Source organism: Neovison vison, chromosome 6, assembly GCF_020171115.1.
Source record: "Neovison vison isolate M4711 chromosome 6, ASM_NN_V1, whole genome shotgun sequence".
NCBI classification, from domain to species: domain Eukaryota; kingdom Metazoa; phylum Chordata; class Mammalia; order Carnivora; family Mustelidae; genus Neogale; species Neogale vison.
The window spans coordinates 208,314,691-208,324,490 of NC_058096.1; positions in this window are offsets into that span (position 1 = coordinate 208,314,691).

Consider the following 9,800-nt stretch of genomic DNA (forward strand, 5'->3'; position numbering starts at 1 on the left):
AGCAGCTATCATAAAATGCTTCAACAAGTAATTACGAGCACCCTGGAAAAGAAACAAACTAAGTCTGAGCAAAGAAATAGAAAACCTAAGAACCATGTGGAAATTTTAGAACTAAAAAATACAATAACAAACAAACAAAAAAAAACAACCTTAGAGGATGAGTTCAACAGTAGTCTGGAAGATGTCAAAGAAAAATTGCCAGACAGAAATATAGGCAAGAAAGATTTTATTCAAGATGACCCTGTTAGAGATCAAAACTGTTGCATTGGAAGATAGATTGAACTCAACTCTGTTGAAACAAAAGGCAATGAGTTTTAAGTGCTGGAGTGAGACAGTGAAAAAGTACTGGAGAATGTAAGATGGGTGACTGGTCAATGGGATTAGGACTACCTATGTTTGCAATTGGTGCTTATCAAGGTTAGGCTCCTACTTCTTTCTTGATGATGACATTTCTAAGGGATGGCACCAAGTCCTCAAGACAGACATTCCTGGTTCATAAAACACATGAGGCTGGGAGAAGATTTATATAAGAAATATTGTCTATGTAGTTTGTTTCAGCATATTTCTGTTGTTGACATACTAATGGAATCATGTGTTGAGACTTAACAAGGCAAGAAAGCAGGTGTCAATGAGGGGGATGGTTTCTATGGAAAGAAAAAGAAGACTAATGATTGGAACATCATAAACCCAGTTTCTGGGTTCAGAGGACAGCCAGTTGAGGAATTTATTTATTTATTTATTTATTTATTTATTTATTTTTACAATGGACTCAAACAATCTTTGGACAGTTGAATGAGGATGGCAATGTGACAGATTTCCCTATTTGCAGCTTGAATGCTTTTGGTGATGGCATCAACATTAAAGAAGTTTTGATAAGATTGCCCACAGTCACGAGTATTGCCTGGAACAGAGCATAGATGAGGTGGGAGGTAACCTTCTTGAGTGGTCCACAGAACAGCAGCTCCAGGCACAAAGACAACATGTTCTCAGGCTCTGCTGTGGGGATGAGTCCTATGTCGAGCAATCCAAATTCAGCTCATGGGGCTTCTTTAGATCCTGAAAGAAAATCCAGATACAAGGCAATGGAGACTCTCAATGATCTGGGCAGTCAGGTTTTAGTTCTCATTAACACCAATTCAGGAGGATGGTAGAAAAATTGGAAACATTAGTTTGGATAGTTGATCCAGACACTGAGGTATAGTAGAAGAATTGAGAATTTGGTAACGACTGACAAAATGTCTAAGATAACATGTTCCAGTCCAATTTACAGGTAGGTAACAAAACCATCTAGTTTATAAAGAGGTTAAAAAAAAATAGCTCAAAAACAACGAACAGGATGAGGATCTAATAACCCAGAGGTGTGCTATTGTTTTTTATTAAAATATAAGATTTTTATGGTCACTTCCCTTTGGATCAGATAATCAAAATAAGTTTATTCTTTTTTTTAAGATTTTATTTATTTATTGGACAGAGAGAGATCAAAAGTAGACAGAGAGGCAGGCAGAGGAGCCTAATACGGGGCTCAATCTCAGGACCCTGGGATCATGACCTGAGCCGAAGGCAGAGGCTTTAACCCACTGAGCCACCCAGGCGCCCCAAATAAGTTTATTCTTGTTTGCAAAATATGTAGAACCTCCTCATTTACACAAGTGCAGAAAGAAAGGTTATTGACCACATAGGCTTTTTTAAAAGTTTATTTTGCTATGAGAAATCTCAGATTAAACTTTTAAAAGCCTCTGAAGGCTAAGACATTAATCCAAGAGCTCGCCTTCACCTAGGTGAAGGAAGTCTAGGTGAACTAGACTTCACCTGCAATACCTACCGATTTAAGTGGATTCCTCACTTCTTGGGGACCCCAAAATATCCCGGGCCTGCCAGAAAGTGACCTTTTTACTCACTCATAAGTCTTGAGAATACTGTAAGCCAAGTTTTCCCAAGAGAGTTTTATAAACAAGGACTGTTTTCTCAAGAGGGCTTTGTAAACATTGATTCTATAAAATCATCATTCACTCCTTAAAACTGTCAGGTCATATCTGATTCTATCCATTTTTCTTAAATATGACATTCCAGTCCAAGTCTTGGTTGTGCAATCATTTTTCCCCAATGGTTACAAGAAAGGCAGATTCTTATTGAACCTATGCAAATAATTGTATTGCTATACAAATGAGAATATTTGGGCGCCTGGGTGGCTCAGTGGGTTGAGCTGCTGCCTTCGGCTCAGGCATGATCTCAGGGTCCTGGGATCAAGTCCCACATCAGGCTCTCTGCTCAGCAGGGAGCCTGCTTCCCTCTCTCTCTCTCTCTGCCTGCCTCTCTGCCTGCTTGTGATCTCTCTCTGTCAAATAAATAAATAAAATCTTTAAAAAAATAAGAATATTCAATAAGAGTATTTCTGAATTCTGGCAAGGAGAAAAAGATACATGTTTCGTTTCTGCTTACAGTTTCACTTACTTGTGGAGCGTAAGAAATAACATAGAGGACATTGGGAGATGGAGAGGAGAAACGAGTTGGGGGAAATTGGAGGGGGAGAAGAACCATGAGAGACTGTGGACTCTGAGAAACAAACTGAGGGTTTGGGAGGGGAGGGGGTGGGGGTTAGGTGAGCCTGGTGGTGAGTACTAAGGAGAGCACGTATTGCATGGAGCACTCACTGAGTGTGGTGCATAAACAATGAATGCTAGAACACGGAAAAGAAATAAAACAAAATAAAATAAAATGAAAAAATATATAATCTACTAAATTGTCATGAGTTATAGGTAGTATAAGAAAAAAGAGAAAGGAATTCTTTATATCCAGAAAATAGAACACTAAAGCATCACTGATATTCCAAACAAAAGCGAGAAATCATCTGTTATCAGTTAATTTCAGCTTTATTATTATTTTTTATTATGTTATGTTAGTCACCACATAATACATCCTTAGTTTTCGATGTAGTGTTCCAAGATTACCTCCTCAATACCCATTGATTCCATTTACAGTAGCACCAAAAACCACAAGATACCTTGGAATAAACCTAACCAAAGAGGTAAAGGATCTATACTCTAGGAACCACAGAACACTCAGGAAAGAAACTCAGGAAGACACAAAAAGATGGAAAAACTTCCCATGCTCATGGACCAGAAGAATAAACATTGTTAAAATGTCAATGCTGCCCAGTTAATTTAGTCTTACGTTATTAATTCTTGTTATGTTTGATCTTCAGTTAGCAGGTTCATGAAACCATCAGTTTATGTCTGAGAGTTCTGGACATCCTGATTCAGTCCAATGGTACAGGTTGAAGTTATTTAAGTAACCATCAGAAGCCTGTGCTCCAGAGTACCTGGCATAGTTCTTTCCATGGGTTTCTGAGATGAGACAGTCCCTTTTGGCTTATGACAAGCACTTTGGCCTATAGTTGATTGTAAATGTTCTTAGGGAAGCATCAGAGTAAAATAAAAACTGTAGATAACAGAAGACTTAAAATGATGTGACAAAAGATCTGATTAGTGTTCATTTGACAAAGAAATATGGTTGTTTCTATGGCATTCAACTTTTAAAAATAATAACTATAATTATGGCTAGTAACTGTTGTCTAAAATCAGACAAAGCAGCCCTTGGACATATCATGGACTGAGAGGGCACTAAAAATTTTAGGAACTTCAGACAATTTATACAATATTTGTATATATTTTAAAGATTTTATTTATTCATTATTCATTTGAGTGACAGAGCAGAGATGGAGAGGAGAGGTAGAGGAGCTGGAGAAGCAGACTCCCCACTGAGTAGGGATCCTGACATGGGGCCCGATCCCAGGACCTGGAGATCACGACTTGAGCTGAAGGCAGACACCCAACCACCTGAGACACCTAGGTGCCTCCAGTATTATATTAATAATATTTTATCCATATGAGTATAACCTAGTGAAGTTTAAAGATTTCTTCTTATGTGACAAATTCTTCCCATGCAACTCAACCTATCAAATAAATCTAATTACTTTTAACATCTCTCTTTTTACAAGGTGAAAAAACAAATTCTTTTTTATTTTCCAAGGACCCTGTAGGAAATCTCAAAGTCAATTTGAAACAAGATTTCCTTTAGGATTTGATTTGGGAATGCAAAATATCAAAAGTTGTCAAAACTTTTGATAATATAAAAAAAATATTTTAAAAATTTCAAGTATTTAAAAACTAGGAACATAGTTCCTAGTTTAAAACTAGTTCATAGTTTAAAAACTAGGAACATAGGAACACTAAGAATCTGCCTGGCTCTCTCTTTAACCAAACTGAAAATAAAAAAATTTAAACATTTGATAAAATTCAATACTTGTTCATGGTAAAAAAAAAAAATTTCTCAGGAAAGTAGTAATAGAGGAAAATTTCAACTTTATAAAGAGCATCCATGAAAAACCTACAGCTAACATTATACATAATGGGGAGAGACTGATTGTTTTCCCTAGAAGTTTGAGAAAAAGGCAAAAATGTCCACTCTTGCACTTTTAGCTAACATAGTTCAGGAAATGCTACCTGTGGACTAAGCCAAGCAAAGGAAATAAAATGCACAAAGATTGGACTGAAAGAAATAAAATGGTCTCTATACCTGCAGATGCCATGATTGTCTATACAGAATATACCCAAGGAATCTACCAAACAACAAACAAACAAACACCTCTGAAACTAATAAGTGACTTCAGCAATGTCACAAGAATCAAGACAAATATACATAAATAAGTTCTTTTGTGCATTTTAGCAATAACAACAGTCCCCCAAATTAAAAATACATACTATTTATAACCACTCAAAAAAAAAAAAACCCCAGCAACTACTTAGGTGTAAATCTAACAGAGCCTGTTTGGGTGAGTATACTGAGCACTACAAAATATTGAGGAAAATAAATAAATGGAGAGACTTACCATATTCATGGATTGGAAAGCTGAACTAGTAAAGGTGTCAATTCTCCCCAAATTGATATACAAGTTTAACATAATTCCTTTCAAAATCCCAGAAAGATTTTTACAGATATAGACAAGATTGTTCTACAATTTATATGGAAAGCAAAAGAACTAGGATAGCTACAATACTTTTGAAAAAAAGAATAACAAAAGGAGAGGAACAACTTTACCCTATTTCAGGACTTATTATGTAAGTACAGAAATCAAGATTGTGTGGGATTGGCAGAAGGAGAAACACATATGATAACGCACCCAGAAAGAACCTGCCCAAGTACAGCCAACTGACTTTGACAAAGGTGTCAAGGCAATCATTAGAAGGAGGACTATCTTTTCAACATAATGAGTTTGAGTAATTTTATATCTATAAGCAAAACACTAACCTCAACCTAACCTCACATTTATTTAAAAAGTAACTCAAAAATCCCAGATTTAATGTAAAACATAAAACTATAAACTTTTATTAAAACTTCTAGAAAATAACATAAAAGAAAGCCTTTGAAACCTATAACTTGTGAAGAGTTCTCAGGCATGACACCAAAGCATAATCTAGAAAATGAAAAATTGAAAGGCTAGATTTCACCCAAATGAAAAAACTCTTACTCTTCAAAAGACCCCGTTATGAGGATGAGAAGTCAAGCAACAAACTGGAAGAAAATCAGCAAACCACATAGCTGATAAAATTCCTATCTCTGATATATAAAGCTCTCTCACAACTCAACATTTTAAAAAATCCAATTTAAAAATGGGCAGAGACATGAAGACATAGTTCACTGAAGAGGACACAGAGATAGCAAACAAGCACATGAGAAGATATTCAACATCACTAGGCTTTAGGGAAATACAAATTCAGACCACAAGGATATGTCTCCATACCTCCCGCTGGCCAGGATGCTGAGAAACTGGACTACTCATATAATGCTCGTGAGAATGCAGATGTTGCAACTACCCCGGAAAAGAGTTTGTTGGTTTCTTTAAAATCAAAATATGCAACCACCATGTGACATAGCAATAGAAATACTTGGCATTTATCCCAGAAATATAAAAACTTATGTCCACAAAAATTTAAACAAGATTGTTAGCAGCAGCTTTATTTGTAATAACCTCAACCTGGAAAACATCCAAAATGTCCTTTAATGAGTGAATGATTCAGCTGTGGTCTGTCCATGCCATGGGGTGCTACTTAGCAATTACTAGGAATGGACCACTGATACATCCAATTTGGATATGGATCTCAAAGGGGTATCCTGGGGGGGAAGAGGGGGAAGAAAAACTCAAAACATTCTATGCCCTATGATTACATTGGTTTAACATTCTTGAAATGAGAAAATTACAGAGATCGAAAACAAATTAGTGGTTACCAGGGGGTAGGGGATTGAAGGCAGGGGGCACTCAGTGTGATTATCCATAGAAGTAGTATTTTTGTGGTTTGTGGTAATGGAACAGTTCTGTATCTTGATTGTCATGATGATTTCAAGAATCCACACTTGCAAAGAAAATGATATCAAAATGTTACATAATTTTAAAAATGATCATAGGGTTGTACCAGAATCAGATTCCTGTTATTGTTATTATACTACAATGACCTACTATGTAACCATTGGAAAAACTGAGTGAAGAGTCCTTGGACTTCTCAGTACTTGCTATTCACTACCTGAAATCTATAATTATTTTACAGTACAAAGGTTTTTTAAAGCTTTTAAAAATAATAATAGTTTTGGAATAAGGTAGACCTATTTTTTTTTTTAATCACCTTCCTTTCCCCCTAAGTTTTAGCCCAAACCTTGTCTTTTTTCTTTACATGGCCCACCAACTTTTCCACCCTCATACTCAACACTTCACTGGCAACTTCCTCATTGCAAAATGGGATTAAAACTGCTTGGTACTTGTTGCTCCCAACTGGTACAGTAAGAGAAAAGAAGAAACGAGCCGAAGATTACACTTTAGAGTGTAATCCAACTCTTTCTCTCCAAACTAGAATGTCTTCAATGGATCCTCATCTTTATGACAAAATTCTCCCTTTGGTTCAACAAATTCTTATAAAGCACCTACTATGCATTAGACCGTGTTGTGGGCACCAGGAATAGACTATTTGGTAGATTTTATTTGGTTGAACAATGAAAAAGCCAAATCCCCATCTTCATGGAGCTCCCATTCTACTAGACGGTAGTCATAGGAGACAGACAAGAAACAGAAGAAAATGATAGCAGGGTTAGAGGACAGAGAACAGCAGCATAAGGGGCCAGAGTGGCAAGCCATCTGATATGCTTGTCAGAGGAATTGCCTCTGCTTAAGCGATGACATTTGGGGCAGAGGCCTGAGGGAAGTGAGGAAGAAAGCCTTACATCTACCTTGGGGAAGAGCGTCCTGGGCAGAGAGAAGAGCAAGTACAGCGGTCAAGGTCGGGATGGAAGTATCCTTGCAGAATAGCAGAGACACAATGTGGCTAGAGCAGGGTTTTGGTTGGGGGGGTGCATGGTGGCTGAAGAGGGATGGACTCAGAAAGGTGGTGGAACCAGATCTGATAGGGCCTGGAAAGGATAAAGGGCAAGCCACAGGAAGCTTCCCATGACTTGACCTTTTCCACCAAGCTCTCCACCTTATACCCTGCAGTCTGTCTGTCCTGTCGTTACCACAAACACCTGTTCCACTCTTGCCTGGCCAAGCAAAGATCCACCTGGACATGCAGTCTTTTGGGAGACTGTCCCTGATACCCATGCTACGTGGGGCACCCCTCCCTGTGCTTTCTTAGTTTTCTACAGCTGGATCCTACAAGACCTCTCATCTCTGGGACAGGGAAATTTCTCTCTAGGCTGGTCACATTTGTGTTCCCAGCCTCTGGTGCGGTGACGGTTAATAACAGACACTGACATGTTAGAATGAGTGACCATTTGGCCCCTCGGGCTTCTCCTGAGCCCCAGTGCATTCCTCTTTTGTTCTGAGCAATAGCTCAGTCTGAATCCTTCCTATGTCCCAAACATCTGTACCTGGCTCTTGGTTCAGACTCCACGTAGCAGGGTGTTGCCCTGGGCAGGAATGGCCCCTATGTATTGGTGCAATTTTTGTGTTTGTTTGTCAAATAAATTTAAGAGGAAGAACTGAAGCTACCATGTTAATCAATTACTACTTTTCCTCTTGCTACTTTTCCTCTTCGCTTCTTCCAAATTCTGTGTTCTCATTAGCGTGTGATCCTGTTCTGACTTGATGAATCATCCGAGATTGGATCATTCCTTTATTTCATGAAAGGCATGAGGATGAAGCATGGGGATGAATGGATCTGTTCACGCACAGCTGTTCAAAATGCATTTCAGATCTTAACATTGTTCATATTTTGACCCCAAAACTTCATTTCTAGATATAATCCTAAAGAACTAATCAGAACTATTTGTACAAGAATATTCGGTGCTGTGGGGCATCTGGGTGGCACAGTTGGTTAAGCATCCAACTCTTGGTTTTGGCTCAGGTCATTATCTCAGGGTTGTGAGATAGAGCCCCGCGTTGGGCTCTGTGCTCAGCAAGGAATCTGCATGAGAATTTCTTTCTCCTTCTGCCTCTGCACCGCCTCTGACTCACATGTGCACACTCTCTCGCTCTCTCAAATAAATAAATAAAATCTTAAGAAAAAAAAGAATAGTCAGTGCTGTGCTAGCATTCATACTGAAAAGTTGGAGACAGCCTAAGTAAGTGCCTGGTTAAGTAAATATGCTGTCCTCATAGGACAAAACTATATGTAATCTTTAAAAATTAGCTTGCATAATTTGGCTATAGAGAAATACGATGCTATGCTAAGTGAGAAACAGTTTGATCTCAATTTTGCCCCTCCCCCTTCACAAGATTGTAAGTGGTTATTGTTAAGTGGTGTTATTATTGGTGACGTTTTGTTATTTTTGTTGTAAATCTATAGCAGCCACGTCCTTTTAAAAAATGACTGTTTATTATGAAATATTTCAAGTATTTAAAAATACAGAAAACAATCAAGTTAGGAGAAATGCATTAGGTCTCTACCTCACACAATAAAAAATTAATTCCAGATCCATTATTGTATGTAAACAGGGAAAGCAAAATGGAGAAACCTTGAGAATAGAGAAGATGCTTTAGGGTCTCAAGAGAGGGAGAACTCTCTTCAACAAAACATGTCTTGTTTAAATATTGCTGCTTAATGAACCAGCCCAAAAACGTAAGAGTGTAACAGCCATTTTTAATTGTCGGTGATTCCACAGGTCAGCAATTTTGGCTGGGCTTAGCTGGGCAGTTCTTACGGTCTTTGCTGGGCTCACGCAGGCAACCATGGCCAGCTGCCAGGTTGGCTGGGAGCCGGCTGTTGGCTGGGGCCACTGGGGTGACAAGGCCATCTATCTCATTATCCAGTAGGCTACCTTGGGTTCATTCACATGACAGCTGGCGGAGCTCCAAGAGGGAGCAGCACCAAGGTCCTCGGTGCTCAGAACAGCCTCAGCATCATCACTTCTGCCATCTTCCTTGGGCCGAAGGAAGTGTGGAGACTTAAGGCTAGAGATAGCTCGTACCTCCCAACGGGAGGAACTGCAAAGCCACACTGCAAGGGCATGAGTACCTACACTGAAAATACTACTACAGCCATTTATGCAATCTATCAAGAGAAGTAAAAATAGACAGACCATCAAGGGCAAGATGGATACAGTCAGATACATTAAAATGTAAAACTCCTGGATGGAAAAGGATACCTTGAATGTATATTACTTTCATAACCTCAAAACAAAGTTAAAAACAAGATTTCAGGATGCTACACCAGACCCCATTATTCTAAAAAAAAAAAAAAGCCTGAAGAAAATATCTATGTAAGTATCTGAACTTCAAATTGGGGAACTTATTGGATCAATAATGTCATTATACCTGG